Source organism: Pan troglodytes, chromosome 15 (genome assembly GCF_028858775.2).
Source record: "Pan troglodytes isolate AG18354 chromosome 15, NHGRI_mPanTro3-v2.0_pri, whole genome shotgun sequence".
Lineage (NCBI taxonomy): Eukaryota > Metazoa > Chordata > Mammalia > Primates > Hominidae > Pan > Pan troglodytes.
The window spans coordinates 39,772,494-39,794,889 of record NC_072413.2 but is presented as its reverse complement, the minus strand read 5'-3'; the positions used below and the strand labels follow the sequence as shown (position 1 = coordinate 39,794,889).

The 22,396-nt window shown below is 34.6% G+C and overlaps 1 protein-coding gene and 1 pseudogene across 7 annotated transcripts in view; both read right to left on the bottom strand.

Annotated features, from left to right (window-relative positions):
- The window catches only part of LRFN5 (leucine rich repeat and fibronectin type III domain containing 5), a 295,601-nt gene that overhangs the window by 150,533 nt on the left and 122,672 nt on the right, over positions 1–22,396 (bottom strand). The gene's annotated exons all lie outside the window — the stretch shown is intronic.
- On the bottom strand, positions 1,087–19,198 carry LOC129136979 (peptidyl-prolyl cis-trans isomerase FKBP1B-like; annotated as a pseudogene).

Below are 22,396 nucleotides of genomic sequence, written 5' to 3'. Positions count from 1 at the left end.
TCTCTGAATAGACCAATAACAAGCTCTGAAATTGAGGCAATAATTAATAGCTTACTGAACCAAAAAAAAAGTCCAGGACCAGATGGATTCACAGCCGAATTCTACCAGAGGTACAAGGAGGAGCTGGTACCATTCCTTCTGAAACTATTCTGATCAATAGAAAAAGAGGAAATCCCCCCTAACTCATTTTATGAGGCCAGCATCATCCTGATACCAAAGCCTGGCAGAGACACACACAAAAAAGAGAATTTTAGACCAATATCCCCGATGAACATCAATGCAAAAATCCTCAATAAAATATTGGCAAACCGAATCCAGCAGCACATCAAAAAGCTTATCCACCATGATCAAGTGGGTTTTATCCCTGTGATGCAAGACTGGTTCAATATACGCAAATCAATAAACGTAATCCAGCATACAAACAGAACCAAAGACAGAAACCACATGTTTATCTCAATAGATGCAGAAAAGGCCTTTGACAAAATTCAACAGCCCTTCATGCTAAAAACTCTCAATAAATTAGGTATTGATGGGACGTATCTCAAAATAATAAGAGCTATTTATGACAAACCCACAGCCAATATCATACTGAATGGGCAAAAACTGGAAGCATTCCCTTTGAAAACTGGCACAAGACAGGGATGCCCTCTCTCACCACTCCTATTCAACATAGTGTTGGAAGTCCTGGCCAGGGCAATCAGGCAGGAGAAGGAAATAAAGGGTATTCAATTAGGAAAAGAGAAAGTCAAATTGTCCCTGTTTGTAGATGACATGATTGTTTATCTAGAAAACCCCATCGTCTCAGCCCAAAATCTCCATAAGGTGAAAGGCAACTTCAGCAAATTCTCAGGATACAAAATCAATGTGCAAAAATCACAAGCATTCTTATACACCAATAACAGACAAACAGAGAGCCAAATCATGAGTGAACTCCCATTCACAATTGCTTCAAAGAGAAGAAAATACCTAGGAATCCAACTTACAGGGGATGTGAAGGACCTCTTCAAGGAGAACTACAAACCACTGCTCAATGAAATAAAAGAGGATACAAACAAATGGAACAACATTCCATGCTCATGGGTAGGAATAAGCAATATTGTGAAAATGGCCATACTGTCCAAGGTAATTTATAGATTCAATGCCATCCCCATCAAGCTACCAATGACTTTCTTCAGAGAATTGGAGAAAACTACTTTAAAGTTCATATGGAACCAAAGAAGAGCCCGCATCGCCAAGTCAATCCTAAACCAAAAGAACAAAGCTGGAGGCATCATGCTACCTGACTTCAAACTATACTACAAGGCTACAGTAACCAAAACAGCATGGTACTGGTACCAAAACAGAAATATAGACCAATGGAACAGAACAGAGCCCTCAGAAATAATGCCGCATATCTACAACTATCTGATCTTTGACAAACCTGACAAGAACAAGAAATGGGGGAAGGTTTCCCTATTTAATAAATGGTGCTGGGAAGACTGGCTAGCCATATGTAGAAAGCTGAAACTGGATCCCTTCCTTACACCTTATACAAAAATTAATTCAACATGGATTAAAGACTTAAATGTTAAACCTAAAACCATAAAAACCCTAGAAGAAAACCTAGGCATTACCATTCAGGACATAGGCATGGGCAAGGACTTCATGTCTAAAACACAAAAAGCAATGGCAACAAAAGCCCAAATTGACAAATGGGATCTAATTAAACTAAAGAGCTTCTGCACAGCAAAAGAAACTACCATCAGAGTGAATAGGCAACCTACAGAATGGCAGAAAATTTTTGCAATATACTCATCTGAGGAAAGGGCTAATATCCAGAATCTACAATGAACTCAAACCAATTTACAAGAAAAAAACAAACAACCCCATCAAAATGTGGGCAAAGGATATGAACAGACACTTCTCAGAATAAGACATTTGGCAGCAAAAAGACACATGCAAAAATGCTCATCATCACTGGCCATCAGAGAAATGCAAATCAAAACCACAATGAGATATCATCTCACACCAGTTAGAATGGCAATCATTAAAAAGTCAGGAAACAACAGGTACTGGAGAGGATGTGGAGAAATAGGAACACTTTTACACTGTTGGTGGGACTGTAAACTAGTTCAACCATTGTGGAAGTCAGTGTGGCAATTCCTCAGGGATCTAGAACTAGAAATACCATTTGACCCAGCCATCCTATTACTGGGTATATACTCAAAGGATTATAAAACATGCTGCTATAAAGACACATGCACATGTAAGTTTATTGTGGCACTACTCAAAATAGCAAAGACTTGGAATCAACCCAAATGTCCAACAATGATAGACTGGATTAAGAAAATGTGGCACATATACACTATGGAATACTATGCAGCCATAAAAAATGATGAGTTCATGTCCTTTGTAGGGACATGGATGAAGCTGGAAACCATCATTCTCAGCAAACTGTCGCAAGGACAAAAAACCAAACACTGCATGTTCTCACTCATAGATTGGAATTGAACAATGAGAACACATGGGCACAGGAAGGGGAACATCACACACCGGGGCCTGTTGTGGTTTGGCGGGAGTGGGGAGGCATAGCATTAGGAGATATACCTAATGTTAAATGACAAGTTAATGGGTGCAGCACACCAACATGCCATATGTATACATATGTAACAAACCTGCACATGTACCATAAAACTTAAAGTATAATTTAAAAAAAATGACATTCTTGTGTGGGACTTAAGTTTGGAGGAGATTGGTCCTAAGGATTCTGTCTGATGCTAATGTCCTGTGAGACTGCCTTTAGTAAGATACTTAGGGTTAAGTTAACCCTATGCTCAAAGTCAAACTGACTTCTCTGCATCCTCAGAGTGTGCATCTGCTTGGAGAGACTTCCAAAGATGAGATAAACAGATACATTGTATGTATCACCAGTGACTTTATAATGTGATAAACATTTAAAACTAAATATAAGTGTGAATATTTATCTCATCTCCTTGAACATATCTAGAAGTCCATTCTTAAGCCAATACATATGTGCATTGGAGGAATGAAAAATATACATATGTGGAAGGATTATAATTTCAATTTTTTTCAATATATTCTAATTTGTGATTTTGATGCTTGACCACGGGAGCTGTAATTCCATTTATAGCTCTAAAAGTATGTGCATTTGAATTTTACCATAGTGCTATTAACACCGAACTTTATTAACAAGAGCACAATTTGATTTTCCTCTTTAGAGTGATTACATGCTGAAATGGTTTGGCTCCCTGTTCTCACCCAAATCTCATCTTGAATTATAATTGTGTTGAGGGAGGGCCCTAGTGGGAGGTGATTGATCATTGGGGCAGTTTCCCCTGTGCTCTTCTCATGATAGTGAGGGGGCTCTGACAAGATCTGATGGTTTTAAAAGTAGCATGTTCTCACTCATAAGTGGGAGGTGAACAATGAGAACACATGGACACAGGGCGGGGAACATCACACACTGGGGCCTGTCGGGACGTAGGGGGCTGAGGGAGGGATAGCATTAGGAGAAATACCTCATGTAGATGATGGGTTGATGGGTGCAGCAAACCAACATGGCACGTGTATACCTATGTAACAAAACTGCACGTTGTGCACGTGTACCCTAGAACTTAAGGTATAATAATAATTTTTAAAAAGTGGCAGTTTCCCCTGTGTGCTCTCTTCTGCCACCTTGTGAAGAAGGTGCCTGCTTCCCCTTTGCCTTACTCCAGGATTTTAAGTTTTCTGAGGCCTCCCCAGCAATGCAAAACTCTGTCAATTAAACTTCCTTTGTTTATAAATTACCCAGTCTTAGGTAGTATCCTTACAGCAGTTTGAAAATGGACTAATACACATGCATTAGCCAAATAATTTTGCGTAAGTGGTAACTGAGATCACAATACAATGAAAGCAAATTTTAATATTTAATATATGTACTTTATTATTTTCAAAGCTTTTTTACATACATTATTTTATGTGCCCTTCAAAATAATATTACAAAGCAGGTATCACAGTTATCATTTGCTCTCATTTTCAAGGCCCAAAGATGATATCTCTTGCACAGGTCTATGCCACTATTTGCTGGCAGGTAAAACAACAAACTATAGAATCTCTTTCCATTCTCTCTCTCTCTCTATAGAAATATATATACATGAAATCTTATATACATATAAAAAATCTTATATATATATATAAGAAAAGTTACTCAGCCTCAAGAAATTCCAACTAAGCCATGACGTTAAGAGAGAAGAAAACTGATAACATTATACAGGATGTAAACAATAAGAAATAAAATGGAAATTTAATTTATAGGGACCAAATTGTAAAATTACTTATACACAATTTTTCTAGTTTATTTTGGAGCTAAGGACAATATATGTTTAAACTTATCTCATCATATCAAAATGAATAAGCCAAACAGAAAATATGTTTTAATATAGAAAAGAAAGTTAGAGAGACAGTTTCAAAATGTGCATGTCTCCCTATTGATGTTAACTAAAAGTTACCATTTTTGATATTTTATTTAAATATGTGCTAGTTTTCTAACATCAGTAACCCAATTCTTAATTCCGGCATTGATTTAGTGATAATGAACTTTCAACATTAGGATGAAAATTTTCTCATCTAATTAGTGAACTTATTTTAACTTTTATTTTAGGTTTAGAGGTACATATGAAGGATTGTTACATAGGTAAACATGTGTCATGGGAGTCTGCGGTACATATTATTTCATCACCCAGGTATTAAGCCCAATATCCAATAGTGATCTTTGCTTCTCCTCTCCCTCCTCCCACTCAAATAGACCCCAGCGTCTATTGTTTCCTTATTTGCATTCATAAGGTCATATGGTTTCACTTTCACTTATAAGTGAGAGCGTGCAGTATTTGGTTTTCTGTTCCTGTGTTAGTTTGCTAAGGATAATAGCCTCCAGCTCCTTCCATGTTCCCGCAAAAGACATCATCTCTATGTACACCATGGAATACTATAGCTGTATAATATTTCGTAGTGTATATGTAGCACATTTTTTATGGAATCTATCATTAAATCAATGAATGTTTGTTAATTCAGTGTCTATGACATCCTTTGGTTCTATTTGCACTCAGTTCTTGCTTTATTATAAGTCAGTATTTCACTACCTCTGGCATGCATTAATACAATAGCTTTATAAATGGATTCAGTCTTATAAGACAATACAGTTTTATAAGACAATACAACATATTCTGGATTGTTACTGTTTGCATACGTCTCTCAACGCTCATGTATTGGAAATTTAATTGTCATTCCAACAGTATTAAGAGGTGAGGCCTTTAAGAGGTGATTAGGTAATGAAGGCTCTGTCCTCGTAAATGGTTAAATGACATTATTATGGGAGTGGGCAAGTTATCATAACAGTGAGTTCATTATAAAACATATGAGTTTGCCAATTATTCTCTGTCTGGTGTCCTCACTTCCACCTTCAGCCCTTCTATCATGGAGTGACCCTTGCCAGATACTGGTGCCATGCTATAGAATCCATTGCCTCCAGAACTACAAGATAAATAAATTTATATATATATATATATAATATCCCGTCTGTGGTATTCTGTTATAGCAGCAGAAAATAGAGTAGGTCATCCACATTTTTATTTTGCCAACACTGTAATGATTACCTTTAAATGCAAATGAAATTATGTGTCACATATAAAATTCTAGTGTACCATTAAAAGCCCATAAGCATCTGGCTTTCACCATTCCTCACACTAAGCTGTATTCATACTGAACCATACATTTTTTTCTGAGTTTTTAATATTGGGGTAAAAATGCACAACACATTTACTATTTAATAGTTTTTAGTGCACAATTTAGTAGTATTGTGTACATTTATACTGTTGCACAACCATCATTACCACTCTTCTCCAGAACTCTTTTCATCTTGCAAAACTATTAAAAAATAACTCTCCATTATCCCCTACCTGAAGCCCCTTGCAATCACCATTCCACTGTCAGTTGCTATGTTTGGGACTACTCTAAGTTCCCTCTGTAAGTGGAGTCCTATAATATTTTTTGTAATTGGCATATTTTATTTAGCATAATCTCCTCAACATTTATCCATGCTCTATCATATATAAGTTGTTTTTTCCTTTATGAGGCTAATATTCCATTGCATATATATACCATTACCTTAGCCATTTGTCTGCTAATGGACAGGTGAATTGTTTCCAACTTTTAGCTTTGTGACTAATATAATTTTAAACATGGGTATACAAATACATTTTTTGATATCTTGCTTTCTATTCTTTCCACTTCTATACCCCAAAGTGGAATTACTGAATCACAGTAGTTCTATTTTAATATTTTGAGGAACTATCTTATTTTCCCAGGCAAATGAACCACTTTCACTTTACATTCCCACCAACACATCAAGAGCGTAGAAAGGTTTAAATCGCTTCACATCTTCTCCAAGTCTTCTTATTTTCTGTGTTTATATTCTTTGGAGAGTCTTCATCCTAATGATTATGAAGTAGTATTACATGGCGGTTTTGATTTGCATTTTCCTAAAACTGTTGATGCTAGGCATTTTATTATATGTTGTTTTCCATTTGTATATCTGTTCTGGATCATGCCTGTTGAAGGCCTTCATCTATTTTTGAATTGGCGTATTTCTTGTTGAGTTTTAGGAGTTCTCTATATATTCAGGATATTAATAACTTGTCATATATATAATTTCCAAATACTTTCTCCCATTCTGTGGGTTGCCTTCTTACTCTATTGATAGTATCTTCTATGCACTTTAAAAAATGTTCATGATTCCAATTTGTCTATTTTTCTCTTTGTTGGCTATGCCTCTGCTGTCATATTCAATAAACCATTACCAAATCCAATATTTTAAAGCATTTGCCTTGTGTGCTGTTTTAAGAAGTTATAGTTGTCAGTGTTATATTTAGGTCTTTAATCCAGTTTAATTTTTGTATATGGTGTTATGTAAAGGTCCAACTTAATTATTTTGCATGTTTTTCCAGCATCACTTGTTAAAAAGACTGTCCTTTCCCCACCTGAATGGTGTTGGCAACCTTGTCAAAAATAATTTGTCCACACATGCAAGGGTTTGTTTCTAAATGCCGTATTCCATTTCATAGGTATATATGTTTGTTTTTATGCCAGTACCAAAATCCTTTGATTACTGTAGCTTTGTAGTAAGTTTTGCAATCAGGAAGTATAAGCCCCATAGCTTTAAAAAATATATATTGTGTTGGTTATTCAGGATTCCTTGAAATTCGGTATGTGTTTTAGAATTTTTAAAAATTTCTTCAACAAAGTAATCAGAATATAGTGATTGGAAATTTGTAGATCCTTTTGGGTAATACTGATGTTTTAATATTAACTCTTCCCATGGTGAACATAGGGATTCTTTCTAATCTATGTCTTCTTTCATTTATTTCAGAAATGTTTTGTAGTTTTCATTCTGTAAGGCTTTTGCCTCCTTTGTTACGTTTATTCCTAACTCTTTTATTCTTTCTGATGGTATTGTAAATGGAATCATTTTCTCAATTTTCTTTTCATACTGTTCATTATTAGTGTATAGACTGCAAATGCTCTTTGTGTGTTAACATTGTATTCGCTTATTTTGCTGAACGTGTTCATTAGTTCTAGCAGGCTTTCAGGTGTGTATTTTCTTTAGCATTTTCTACTTAAAAGATCATATCATCTGAGATCAGAGATAATTTTATTTCTTTCTTTTCAATTCTAATGCCTTTTCCTTCCTTCCTTTCTTCTTTCTTTTACACATTTGGAGTGCCTAATGTATTTTTGCTTTTTAAAAAAATTTTTGTGAGTACACAGTAGGTGAATAGATATTGCTCAAAAGAGGAAATATAACTGGCAAAGAGGTATAGGAAAAGGTGTTCAACATCAGTGATAATCAGAAATAAAAATAAAATCTACAATGAGATATCATCTCACCCCTTTATTTGTTTTTATTGCCTAATTGCTCTGGCGAAGACCTACCACTCCATTGAGTAAAAGCGGCAAAGTGGATTCTTGCCATGTTCACAATTTTAGGAGTAAATATTTTAGTCTTGCCCCACTGAGTATGATATTTCTGTATTTTTTGTCATACATGACTTTTATAATATTGAGGTAGTTTCCTTCTATTCTTTGAGTGTTTTGTATCAGGAAAAGATAGTGAATTTTGTCAAATCTTTTCTTGGCATTAATTGAGATAATCGTGTATTTTTTCCTTCATTCTGTTTATGTGGTATATTACAGTGAATGATTTTAATATGTAGAGCCATCATTCCATTCTAGGAATAAGTCACACACAGTCAGTCGGTATATAATCCTTTTAATATGCTGCTGAATTCAGTTGGCTAGTATTTTGTTGAGAATTTATACATCAATGATCATAAGGCGTAACTGCCTGCAATATTTGTTTCCTGTATTATCTTTCTTTGACTTTGCTACCAGGGTAATGGTGGCCTCATAGAATGAGTTAGGGAGTGTTCCTTCATTTTCCATTTGAGAAAGATTAGTGTTAGTTCTATAAATGTTTAGTAGAATTCATTAGTGAAGCCATCAGATCCAGGGCTTTTCTTTTTGGGGAAAGTTTTAATTAGTGGTTCAATTTCCTTACTAGTTACAGTGCTATTCAGATATTCTATTTCTTCTGGGTTAATTTTGGTAAGTTTTGTATTTTTAAGAATTTGTCTATTTCATGTAGGGTTATTCAGTTTGTAGATATACAATTGTTCAGGATAATTTCGTAATCCTTTTTATTTCTGTAGAATTAGTAACATCTCCACTTTCATTTCTTATAACAAACTTATTTTGAATCTTCTCTCTTTTTTTTTCTTAGTCCAATATTCATAAATTTTTATTAAGCATTTCAAAGAACCAATTTTTAATTTGAATGCTCTCTCTTATTTTACTATTATTTATTTCAATGATCTCTGCTCCAATCTTTACTATTTATTTCCCTCTGCTATGTTTGGGGTTTAGTTTGGTACTCTTTTTCTAGTTCCAGAAATTGTAAAGTTGGGTTGTTCAATGAAGAGCTTTCTTATTTTTAAATGTAAGCATGTATAGCTAAAAGTTTTCCAGTTAGTATTGCTTTCACTGAGTACCGTAAGTTTTGATATATTATGATTTTGTTTTCATTCATTGCTAAGTATTTTCTAATTTCCCTTGTGATTTTTGACCCATTTGTGTTATTTAATTTCCACAAATATATGTTATTTAATTTTGACAAATTTGCGGTATTTTCAGCTTTTCTTTTGTTATTTCTAACTTTATTCTGCCATTGTCACCAGAGTAAATATTTTATGTGATATCAATCTTTTAAAATGTATAGATACTTAATCTGTGGCTTAATATATGTTCTATCCTGAAAAATGTCTTGGGTGAACTTGAGAAAAATGTGTATTCTGTTGTTGGGTAGAGTGTTCTGTGTATATGTTAGGTCCGGTTGTCTTATTTTGTTCATTAAATCTTCTATCTTCTTATCTTCTGTTTATAGTTGTTCTATTGACAGTGAAGTATTGAAGTATCCAACTATTGTGTAGAGATATTTTCCCCTTCAATTCCATCAGTTTTTACTTTATATTTTTACAGTCAATTACTACGTGTAAATGTTTAAACTGTTTTGTCTTCTGGCTCTATTACTCTTGCTCAAATTTTATTAATAAATAATGCCTTTGTCTCTTGTAAGCTTTATAAATTTAAAGTTTATTTCATCTGCTATTACTATAGCTACCCCAGCTTTATTCTTGTTAATATTTGCATGAAATATATTTTTACATATTTTCATTTTCAACCTATTGGTGTTCTGGATCCAAACTGAGTCTCTTGTGAACAGCATATTATTTGAATTATGGTGTGCGTGTGTGTGTTTCTTAATGCATCTTACCAGTCTCTGTCTCTGAATTGGAGTGGTTAATCTGTTTACACTTAAAGTGATTACTGATAATGTGGGACTTACTTTTGTCATGTTGCTATTTGTTTTCCATATATATTATAGAATAATGCTCCTCATTTCCTACACTACTGTCCTCTTTTGTGTTTACTTAAATTTTTTTGTATTGAAATGGTTAAATTTATTTCTCTCTTCCTATGTATTTATTTTTTCATTTATTTGAGACAGGGCCTCATTCGGTCAGCCGGGCTGGGAGTGAAGTGGCACGATACCAGCTCTCTGCAGCTTCAACCGCCTGGGCTCAAGTGATACTCCTGTCTCAGCCTCCTGATAGCTAAGACTACAGGTGCATGCCACCACCATGCTTAGTTAAATTTTGTATTTTTTCTAGAGATGAGATTTTTGCCATGTTGCCTTGGTTGGTCTCAAACTTCTGGGCTTGAGCAATTCACTCACTTTGATCTCCCAAAGTGCTAGGATTATAGGCATGAGGTACTGCACCCAGTAGCTTTCTCATTTTCTTTTGTGTATATTCTTTAGTATTTTATTTGTAGTTACCAAATGATTGAATTTAACATCCTCCAATTACAAGACTCTGATTTTATTACAGCTTAACTTCAATAATGTACAACATCTCTACTCCTTTGACAGTTTCATCCACACCACTTTTAGCTGTTGTCACAAAATTATATCTTTGTACATTTTTTCCTAAAGTACAAACGAATATATTTCTTTTAAAATTTTATTAATTTATGTTTAATTCACAAATAATAATTGTACTTACTGATGAGGTAAAACGTGATGTTTTGATCTATGTATACACTGTACAGAGAGCCAATTAAGCTAATTAACATATCCACCACCTTAACAACTTATATTTTTTGTGGTGAGGACATTAAAAATCTATTATTTTAACAATTTTTAAATACATGATATATTCCTACTAACTGTAGTTACCCATGCAGTGGAATACAACACTGAAGTTTATTCCTCCAATAAAACTGGAACTTTGTCCCCTTTGGTCAACATTTTCATTTTCCTCATCCTTCCCCAATCTCTAGTAACCACGTCTTAACTTTTGATTCCATGAGATAAACTGTTTGATTTTTATTTTATTGATTTATTTTTTGGTCAAGCACTGCGTCTTTATTTTACATATTATTTCCAAAGCAGACACTGTTTAAGTGAGCAGCCAACAGAATTTATAAGATAGAAAGTGAAAGCAAAGGTAACTGGCTCAAGTCTCTAGCATACACCATGTATATTTCATATCTGATCACCTTGCGTGTCTGGCTTAAGTGAAGGTAGGGCGATGTAGATTTTGCAAGCAAGAAATCTATTTTCTGTGACCAGGAATGGCTACTACATGCCTTATAAAAAAATGCACAACATGAAATGTTTCAATGCAATCAAAATTTCCTCAAGCAAGGATATGCATGAACAATAATGAACACATACACAGCAACTTGGGCAGAAAGAATGGATCATGCCATAAGACAGTGAGGTTAGCACACTGATCAAGAGCCCCAAACAGGAGGAGCCAACCCAGTGGCAAAGCAGGCTAGGAGGGTGAGCAGCAGCCATCTCCATCCACCTTGATTTCCTTCCTGCCTTCACTCTAAGTTGAGCAATTCCATGTCAAAGATAGGGTAGCACTGGGAGGGATGATACTAGAGTAGCCTGGAGCTCTATATGACACATCACATATGCAGGTCAGCTTCACCTTCTGCCCCAAGCTCATCTGCGCTATGTACTCTTCAAAACCATTGATGACTTCCTGTTCACCAGTTTTGAACTTGAAAGGTTTGTTTCTGTCTTCGGATAAATCAAATTTATTCCCATTTTGGAACACCCCTATGTACTGCGCTACACACATCTGGCTCTTCTTGACTCTTCTGGCTCTTGTTGGTGAATGTCCTTCTTGACCCATCATGGCCCCATAAGCCCCATCCACGGGAATTGCTGATGTTGCCCCAAACCCAGTTTGGCTCCCGCCCCAGTCACATAGTCGCTCCAACTTATCTTCCTGTCACAACTGCAGAGATGAAAGAAGTGCAGCTGAAGTTGGGACCTAAGTCAGTAGGTAGGATGATATCAAGTTTTTTAGATATTACATATAAGTTAGATCATAAACTATTTGTCTTTCTATGACTGGCTGAATTCACTGAGTATAAATTCCTCCAGTTCCAGCCATGTTGTGAATGAAAAAAATTTCCTTATTTTTATGGCTGTATATTATTCGTGTGTGTGTGTGTGTGTGTGTGTGTGTGTGTGTGTCTGTGTGTGTATATACACACCACATTTTCTTCATTAATCTTTTAATAAAACCAGGTTGCTTCTATTGCTTCTATATCTTGGCTACTGTGACTAATTCTGAAATAAACATGAAAGTACAGGTATCTCGTTCACATGCTGATTTCAGATTCATTGGCTATATATCCAAAAGTAACATTTTTGGGGTCATATGGAATCTACTTTTAGTTCTTGGAAAATCTCCATACTATTTTGCAAAATGATTGTATTAATTTACATTGGCCCCAACAGTGTACAAAGGGTCCATTTCTTGCCAACACTTATCTCACCAACACTTATCAATTTTTGTAATAGCCATTTTAATGGGTGTGAGGTGATATCTCATTGTGGTTTCAATTTTCATTTCCCTGATGATTAGAGACATTGAGGATTTTTTCATATATCTGTTGGTCATTCACATGTCTTCTTTGGAGAAATATCTGTTCAGATTCTTTGTCTATTACTAAATTAGTTTTTTGGTTTTTTTTTTTATTTTAGCCCCTTACCATATGTATGGTTTAAAAATATTTTACCTAAATTTGTGGGCTATCTCTCCACTATGTAAATTGTTGTCTTTGCTGCATCAAAGCTTTTTAGTTACATGCAATATCCTGTCTATTTTTGCTTTTCTTATCTGTGCTTTTGAAGTTCCATCCCAGAAATCCTTGCCCAGACCAAAATTATGAAGCTTTTACCCTACATTTTCTTCTAGTGGATTTATTGATTCAGTCTTTCATATTGGTCTTTTGTCCATTTTGAATTAATTCTCATATATGGTGTGTCAGAAAGATCCAATTTCATGCTTCTGAATGTGGATATAAAGTTTTGTCAACACCATTTCTTGAAGTGATTGTCTTTTCTTCATTGTATTTATCTTTGTGGAAAATCAATTGACCTTACATAGTCAGGTTTGCTTCTGTGCTTTCTATTCTTTTCCATTCATCAATATATCTTCTTTCATGCCAGTACCATGCTGTTTTGACTACAATTGCTTTATAATCTATTTTGAAATCAGGAAATTTGATACCTCCTACTTTATTCTTTTTGCTCAATTGCTTCAGCTATTCAAGGATTTTTTTCTATTAGACTTTTATTCTATTTCTGTGAAAAACAAATTGGAATTCTGATAGAGATTGCATTGAATCTGCAGGTTGCTTTGAGTACTATGTATGTTTTTAAAATAGTAAATTTTTCAACCTATGAACATGAGTTATCTTTATATTTACTTGTGTTTTTCAACTTCTTTCACCTATTATAGTTTTCATCATAGTCAATCATTCACCTCTTCAGTTAAATGTATTCCTAAATATTTAATTTTATTTTTGGATGCTATTGTAAATGGAATTATTTTCTTGATTTCTTTTTGGATGGTTTGTTGTTAGTTTATAGAAATAGTACTCTTTTTTAAATTTTGTTTTCATAAACTACAACTTTATTAAATGTACTCATCAGTTCTAATAGGTCTTTGATAAAGCCTTACCTGATGCCAATTTCAATTTGCACTGACAATTTCACTTCTTTTTTTCCTTTATGGAGGCCTTTTATTTCTTTTTTCTAATCTAGTTGTTCTAGCTAGGACTTCCAATACTATAATGAATAGAAGTGATGACATTGAGCATCCTTTTCTATTTCCTAATCTTAGAAGAAAAACTTTCAACTTTTCACTGTTTAATATGATATTAACTGTGGGCTTGTAATATATGTTTTTTATTATGTTCATGTACATTATTTCAATACCTATTTGTTGAGAGCTTTTATCATGATCAGATGTTAAATGTAGTCAAATGTTTTTTCTGTATCTATTGAGAAAATGTTTTTTTCTGTATCATATGATTTTCTTCTTCATTTTGTTAATATAGTGTAACTCATTTATTGATTTATGTGCATTGAGCCATCCTTTCTCTTGTGGAATGAATCTCATTTTATCATAGTTAATAAATATTTTATGTGCTTCTGAATTTGGTTTGCTAGTTTTGTTGAGGATTTTTGCTCCATATTTATCAGGGATTTTGGCCTGTTGTTTTCTTTTCTTGTAGTGTCCTTGTATGGTTTTAATATTAGGGTAAAGTTTGCCTTGTAAAATAAATTATGAAGTATTCCCTCCATTTCAGTTTTCTGGATAATCTTGAGAAGGACTGATATTAGTTATTTAAATGTTTGGTAGAATTGGCAGTGAGGCTATCATGCCCTGGGCTTTATTTTTATTTTTGAAAGTTTTTTATTGCTGATTCAATCTCCTTACTTATTACAAGTCTGTTCAGGTTTTTCTATTTCTTTTTTATTTGTCATGGTACATTACATGTTTCTAGGAATTAATTTATTTTTTCTGTCTTATTCATTTTTTATTATATAGTTGTCCATGACAGTCTTTAGGTCCCTTGCATTTCTGTGGTATCAGTTATAATGATTCCTTCCATTTGGATTTTATTTGAGTCTTCTTTCTCTTTGTCCTTGTTAGTCTAGCTAATGGTTTGTCAATTTTATCTTTTGAAAAAACCCCAATTTTACTTTCATTTATATTTTCTACTGTTTTTCTAGTCTCTATTTTGCTTATTTCTGCTCCGATCTTTGTTATTTACTTCCTTCCACTACGTTTGTGCTTAGTTTGTTTGTTTTTTCTAGTTGCTAGAGGTATAACATTAGGTTGTTTGAAATCTTTCTTCTTCTTTGATGTAGGTGTTTATTGTTATAAAATTCCCTCTAAGGATTGTTTTTGCTGTATCCCATAAGTTTTGGTATATTGTGTTTCCATTTTTCCTTGTCTCAAGATTTTTTTTTCTTTTAATTTATCATTTGTCCTATGTGTCATTAAGAAGGATATTTAATTTCCACATATTTGTGAGTTCTTCAAGATGATGATGATGATGATGATGATGATGATGATGATGATTGACACAATGTCTGGCTCTGCCACTCAGGCTGGAGTGCAGTGGTGTGATGACAGCTCACTGAACCATTGATGAGCCAAGCTCAAACAATCTTCCCACGCCACCCTCCTGAATAGCTAAGACTACAGGCACATGCCACCATGCCTGGCTTATTTTTGTATTTTTGTGGAGATGGGCTTTGGCCATGTTGCCCAGGCTTGCCTCAGACTCCTGAGTTCAAGCAATCCACCCACTTTGGCCTCCCAAAGTGCTGGGATTATGGAATGAGCTACTGTGTCCAGCCTGCTCCTATTATTGGTTTCTAGTTTCCTGCCATTTTAGTCACAACAGATGGTATTCAATATAAATTCATTCTTCTTAAATTTATTAAGAATTGACTTGTAGACTAACATGTGATCTATAGAAGAGAATGTTCCGTGCATACTTGAGAAGAATATGTATTTCACTGCTGTTAGATGAACTGTTCTATAATACCTGTTAGATTCATTTGTTGTAAATAGTAGTTCAGAAAATTTCCCTTGCCTGGGTAAGAAGTTAGAAACACAGATTTATAAAGCTCAGTGAACATATAACAGTTTGAATATAAATCAACCTACATTAAGACACATTATAAATAAATTGCTAAAAGTTAAAGGGAGAATATTGAAAGCTATCAGAGATTCCATCATGTAATGATGAGCAATCTGGACTCTGAAAGCTATCAGACGAAAGCTACTTAATGTATAAAACGGGATCTTGAAAAGACTGTCACTGGATTTTTCAGCAGAAAGCTTGCAGGTCAGAAGAGAATTGAATGATATATTCCAAAAGATGAAAGAAAAAAGAAAACAACTTCTAACGAAGAATTCTATACCCAGAATCCTGTCATTTAAAAATAAAGGGGTTAGATCCCATTTGTCAATTTTGGCTTTTGTTGCAATTAGTTTTGGTGTTTTAGTCATGAAGTCTTTGCCCTTGCCTATGTCCTGAATGGTATTGCCTAGGTTTTCTTCCAGGGTTGTTATGGTTTTAGGTCTTACATTTAAGTCTTTAATCCATCTTGAGTTAATTTTTGCATAAGGTGTGAGGAAGGAATCCAGTTTCAGTTTTCTGCATATGGCTAGCCAGTTTTCCTAATACCATTTATTATATAGGGAATCATTTCTCCATTGCTCACTTTTGTCAGGTTTGTCAAAGGTCAGATGGTTGTAGATGTGTGGTGTCATTTCCGAGGCTTCTGTTTTGTTCCATTGGTCCATATATCTGTTTTGCTACCAGTACCATGCTGTTTTGGTTACTGTAGCCTTGTAGTATAGTTTGAAGTCAGGTAATGTGATGCCTCCAGCTTTGTTCTTTTTATTTAAGATTGTCTTGGCTATACAGGCTCTTTTTTGGTTCCACATGAAATTTAAAGTTTTTTCTAATTCCGTGAAGAATATCAATGGTAGCTTGATGGGAATAGCATTGAATCTATAAATTACTTTGGGTGGTATGACCATTTACATGATATTGATTCTTCCTATCCATGAGCATGGATTTTTTTTTTCATTTGTTTGTGTCCTCTCTTATTTTACTGAGCAGTGGTTTCTAGTTCTCCTTGAAGAAGTCCTTCACATCCCTTGTAAGTTGGATTCCTAGGTACTTTATTCTCTTTGTAGCAATTGTGAATGGGAGTTCACTCATGATTTGGCTGTTTGTCTATTATTGGTGCATAGGAATGCTTGTGATTTTTGCACATTGATTTTGTTTCCTGAGACTTTGCTGAAGTTGCTCATCAGTTTAAGGAGTTTTTGGGCTGAGATGATGGGGTTTTCTAAATATACAATCATGTCATCCACAAACAGAGATAATTTGATTTCCTCTCTCCTATTTGAATACCCTTTATTTCTTTCTCTTGCCCAACTGCCCTGCTCCGAACTTCCAATACTATGTTGAATAGGAGTGGAGAGAAACGGCATCCTTGTCTTGTGCCGGTTTTCAAAGGAAATGCTTCCAGCTTTTGCCCATTCATTATGATATTGGCTGTGAGTTTGTCATAAATAGCTCTTACTATTTTAAGACACGTTTCATCACTACCTAGTTTATTGAGTGTATGTAGCATAAAGGGGTGTTAAATTTTATCAAAAACCTTTTCAGCATCTATTGAGATAATCATGTGTTTTTTGCCATTGGTTCTCTTTATGTAATGTATCACATTTATTGATTTGCATATATTGAACCAGCCTTGCATGCCAGGGATAAAGCCAACTTGATCGTGGTGGATAGGCTTTTTAATGTGCTGCTGGATTCAGTTTCCCAGTATTTTATTGAGGATTTTGGCATCAATATTCATCAGGGATACTGGCCTGAAATTTTCTTTCTTTGTTGTGTTTCTGCCAGGTTTTGGTATCAGGATGATGCTGGCCTCATAAAATGAGTTAGAGAGGATTCCTTTTTTTTTCTATTGTTTGGAATAGTTTCAGAAGGAATGGTACCAGCTCCTCTTTGTACCTCTGGTAGAATTTGGCTGTGAATCTGTCTGGTCCTGGGCTTTTTTGGATTGGTAGGCTTTAATTACTGCCTTAATTTCAGAACCTGTTATTGGTCTATTCAGGGATTTGACTTCTTCCTGGTTTAATCTTGGAAGGGTGTATGTGTCCAGGAATTTATCCATTTCTTCTAGATTTTCTAGTTTATTTACATAGAGGTGTTTATAGTATTCTCTGATGGCAGTTTGTATTTCTGTGAGATTGGTGGTGATATCCCCTTTATCATTTTTTATTGTGTCTATTTGATTCTTCTCTCTTTTCTTCTTTATCAGTCTGGTTAGCGGTCTATAAAGAGCTTCTGCACAACAAAAGAAACTATCACCCAAGGGAACAGGCAACGTATAGAATAGGAGAAAATTTTTGCAATCTATCCATCTGACAAAGGGCTAATATCCAGAATCTACAAAGAACTTAAACAAATTTACAAGAAAAAAATCAAAAAGTGGGCAAAGGATGTGAACAGACACTTCTCAAAAGAAGACATTAATGAGGTCAACAAACTTATTTTAAAAAGCTCATCATCACTGGTTATTAGAGAAATGCAAATCAAAACCACAATGAGATACCATCTCATGCCAGTTAGAATGGTGATCTTTAAAAAGTCAGGAAACAATGGATGCTGGAGAGGTTGTGGAGAAATAGTAACGCTATTACACTGTTGGTGGGAGTGTAAATTAGTTCAACCATGGTGGAAGACAGTGTGGCAATTCCTCAAGGATCTAGAACCAGAAATACCATTTGACCCAGTGATCCCATTGCTGGATATATAACCAAAGGATTATAAATCATTCTACTATAAAGACACATGCACACATATGTTTATTGCAGCACTATTCACAATAGCAAAGACTTGGAACCAACCCAAATGCCCATCAATGATAGACTGGTTAAAGCAAATATGGCACATATACACCATGGAATACTATGCAGCCATAAAAAAGAATGAATTCATGTCCTTTTCAGAGACATGGATGAAGCTGGAAACCATCATTCTCAGCAAACTAACACAGGAACAGAAATCCAAACACCACATGTTCTCACTCATAAGTGGGAGTTGAACAATGAGAACACATGGACACAGGGAGGGGAACATCACATGCTGGGGTCTGTCAGGGGGTGGGGGACAAGGCGAGGGATAGCATTAGGAGAAATACCTAATGTCAATGACGGGTTGATAGATACAGCTTATCACCACGGCACTTGTATTCCTATATAACAAACCTGCATCTTCTGCATATGTATCCCAGAATTTAAAGTATAATAAATAATAAAAATTAGTAAAACTAATAAAATAAAAATAAAGGAGCGTGGCCAGGTGCATTGGCCTATATCTATAATCCCAGCACGTAGGGGGGCTGATGCAGAAGGACTGCTTGAGCCCAGGAGTTTACGACCAGCCTGAGCAACATAGGGAGACCCATCCTCTGCTAAAAGTAAAAGTAAAGATTAGCTGGGTATGGTTGTGCACACCTGTGGTCCCAGCTACTCAGCAGGCTGAGGTAGGGAGATTGCTTGAGCCCAGGAGTTTGAGGCTTCAGTGAGCCATGATTGTGCCACTGCATTACTGCCTGGGTAACAGACTGAGACACTGTATCAAAAAATATATAAAATAAAAATAAAAATAAAGGTGAATGGATGGTAAAAACTTTTTCAGACAAAACCCAAAGGAATTTATTTGTATAAGAAATGTTAAAGTTTTTCATGCTAAAGGAAAACATTGCAATGTAGTGACATAAAAACATGTAAAAATATAAAATTCATTAGTAAAAATAAGTCGAGTAAAACTCAGAATATTTTTATGCTGTAATGATGTTGAGAAAATAAATCAAATATTTACGATGATGGTTTAAAGAAAGAACTATTAAAAACTATAGTTACAAAAATGTGTTAAGTAACACAAACTATAAAAGATAAGCATGTGTCATCAAAAACGCTTTTTTGGTTGTCAGGGGAAGTGGAGCTTTTTTTGTAAGTGATCAAAGTTAAGTTATTATTAGCTTAAAATAATCTGTCAATATATTTTATGTAAGCATTATTGTAACCACAAGCAAAACCCTTACTAGATACACAAAAGATAAATGAAATAATTCAAAGCATACCACTACAGAAATTCATCAAAATGCAGACAGCAAGAAAGGAAGAGAGAACAAATGATCTACAAATTAACCAGAATGTAATGAACAAATGGCATAAGTTCTTACCCATCAGCAATTACTTTGAATGTAAATGAATTTAATTTCACAATTGAAAGACATAAAGAGGCTGAGTGGATTAAAAAAAAAGACAAGACTCCATTGTATACTGCTTATAAGAAGCTTACTTCACCTCTCTGCACACACAGAGACTGAAAACAATAGAATGGAAAAAAGGTATTCCATGCAAATGGAAACAAAAGAGAGCAGGGGTAGCTAGATAGCTATACTTATATAAGATAAAATAGACTATAAGTTGAAAACTATACAAAAGAAAATGATGTCATTATAAAACAATAAAAGGTCAATTCATCAATAAGTTGCAGCAAATTTAAATATATATATATATATATATATAACCAGTCCAGGCAAGGTGGCTCATGCCTGTAATCCCAGTACTTTGGGAGGCTGAGGTGGCAGATCACCTGAGGTCAGGAGTTCAAGACCAGCCTGGCCAACATGGTGAAACCCCATCTCTACTAAAAATACAAAATTGGTGCGCACCTGTAATCCCGGCTACTCAGAAGGCTGAGGCGGGAGAATTGCTTGAACCCAGGAGGCAGAGGTTGCAGTGAGCCGAGATCATGCCATTGCACCCCAGCCTGGTCAATAAGAGTGAAACTCCATCACAAAAAAAAAAAAAAAAAAAAAAAAAAAGAAAAGAAAAAAATATATATACATATATAAACACAGCATCAGAGGACCTGAATATATAAAGCAAATATTAATAGAACTGAAGAAAGAGATCTGCAATACAATAACAACAGAATACTTCAATACCCTACTTTCAACACTGGGCAGTTTATGTAGATAAAAAATCAATAAGGAACTATTGTTCATAAATCAATAATTTTTTTATATATTAATATTTTAAATTGTGTAGAAAACAAAATTTAGAGTTACCAACCAGAGTTACAATGATATTAGCTTTTAGAGTAATTGCTTTTTAATGTATTCATGACTAAATCATGGAGAAATCAAAAAGTGGAGTTACAATTATTAAAAATAATATGACTTTTACAATTTCCCACATACTTACTTACCTTTACTGAGATCTTTATTTCTTCTTACTGATTGAGACCTACTGTTTGATGTCTTCTTATTTCGATCTGCAGAACTCTCCTTAACATTTATTTTAAGGCAGGTCTAGTGGTAATAACTACTTCAGCTTTTCTTTATCTGGGATTCTTTTACTTTCTCTGTCACTTTTGAAGACAAGTTTTGTTAAATACAGGAGTCTTGGTTGATTTTTTTTTTTTTAATTTTCTTTTAGCACTGAATGTATCAACCCACAGCTTTGTGGCCTCCAAAGTTACTTATTAGTAACGTTTGCATATGATAAGCAGGCTTCTCCCATGCTGCTTTCAAATTTATTTGTCTTTAAACAGTTTGATTATATAATGTATTTAGGTGTGGCTGTCTTTGAGTTCATCCCACGTGGAGTTCTCTGAGATTCTTAGCTGCTTATATTTATGTCTTTCATCAAATTTGGAAAGCCTTCAGCCATTATTTCTTCAAACATTCTCTCTGCTCCTTTCTAACTCTCTTCTTTAGGTCTACAAAATGTGTATGTTGGTCTCCTTGATGACATACCAATGGTCCTTTTGTTCAATCTGGTTTTTTTTAACTTTCTTTTCCTAAGACTATAATTTTTAATGCTCTATCTTCAAGTTTGCTCATTCTTTCTCCAGCCTGATGAAATCTTTCTATAAATCCCTCTAGTGAATTTTTTTCTTTTCTTTTCTGGTACTTTTTAGCTATAAGATATTTTTTGTTTCTCGTTAGGTTTTCTGTAAATTTATTGATTTTTCTACTTTGTTCACATATAATTGTGTTGACGTTTCAATGTGTTCCTTTAATTCTTTGAGTATTTTTAATACAGATTTTTTTTTTTGTCTAGTAGATCTGCCATCAGGAATTCTGTTGGTTAATTTTTTTTCTTGAAATGTCTCATCTTTTCTTGTTTCCTTGTATGTTTATACATTTTTCTGAAAACTATACATTTGAATCTAATTATATAATAACCCTAGAATATTAGATTATCCCTTTCCCACAGTGTTTGTTCTTGTTTTCATTTTTTGTTTATGTTTTGTTTTGATTGTTGTAGGCTGTCTCTGTTGCAGAGTTCGCCTGAAATGTAAACTTAAGGTGTTTTCATGTCTTATTTAAGCCTGTAACTTCCCCTTGGCAAGTGTGGTTACTTCTTAATTTACCTAATATATCAATGTCTGGCTCCCAAAATGAGACAAAGGCAAAAATAAAAGTGGGAACAAGGCACCAGCCTCTTAAATCCCCTTGAAGTCACCTCAGCCAGAAGCAGAAGACTTACAACAATAGGGGTTGGTGCAACAATAACGGCCACTGCCTCGTCATAATCATCAAAATCAGCAATCAATAATCAGAACACAGATCCTGATATTTGAGAGTCGTTTTTGCACATTCTGGCTTCCCCAAGCTGTATGCATGCTGCTCTAGGAACATGTACACAGCTGGCTGCCCTGGAACTGGGTGCAGGGGATGGGTAGCTGAAGTGGAAGATCAAAATTAACTACAATTTACTGTCCAATCCTTCTTTCAGAAGTTTCAAGACTTCAATAGGCTTCAGAGTTTCAGTACAGTTATATCAGACATATTCTGAAAGTAAAT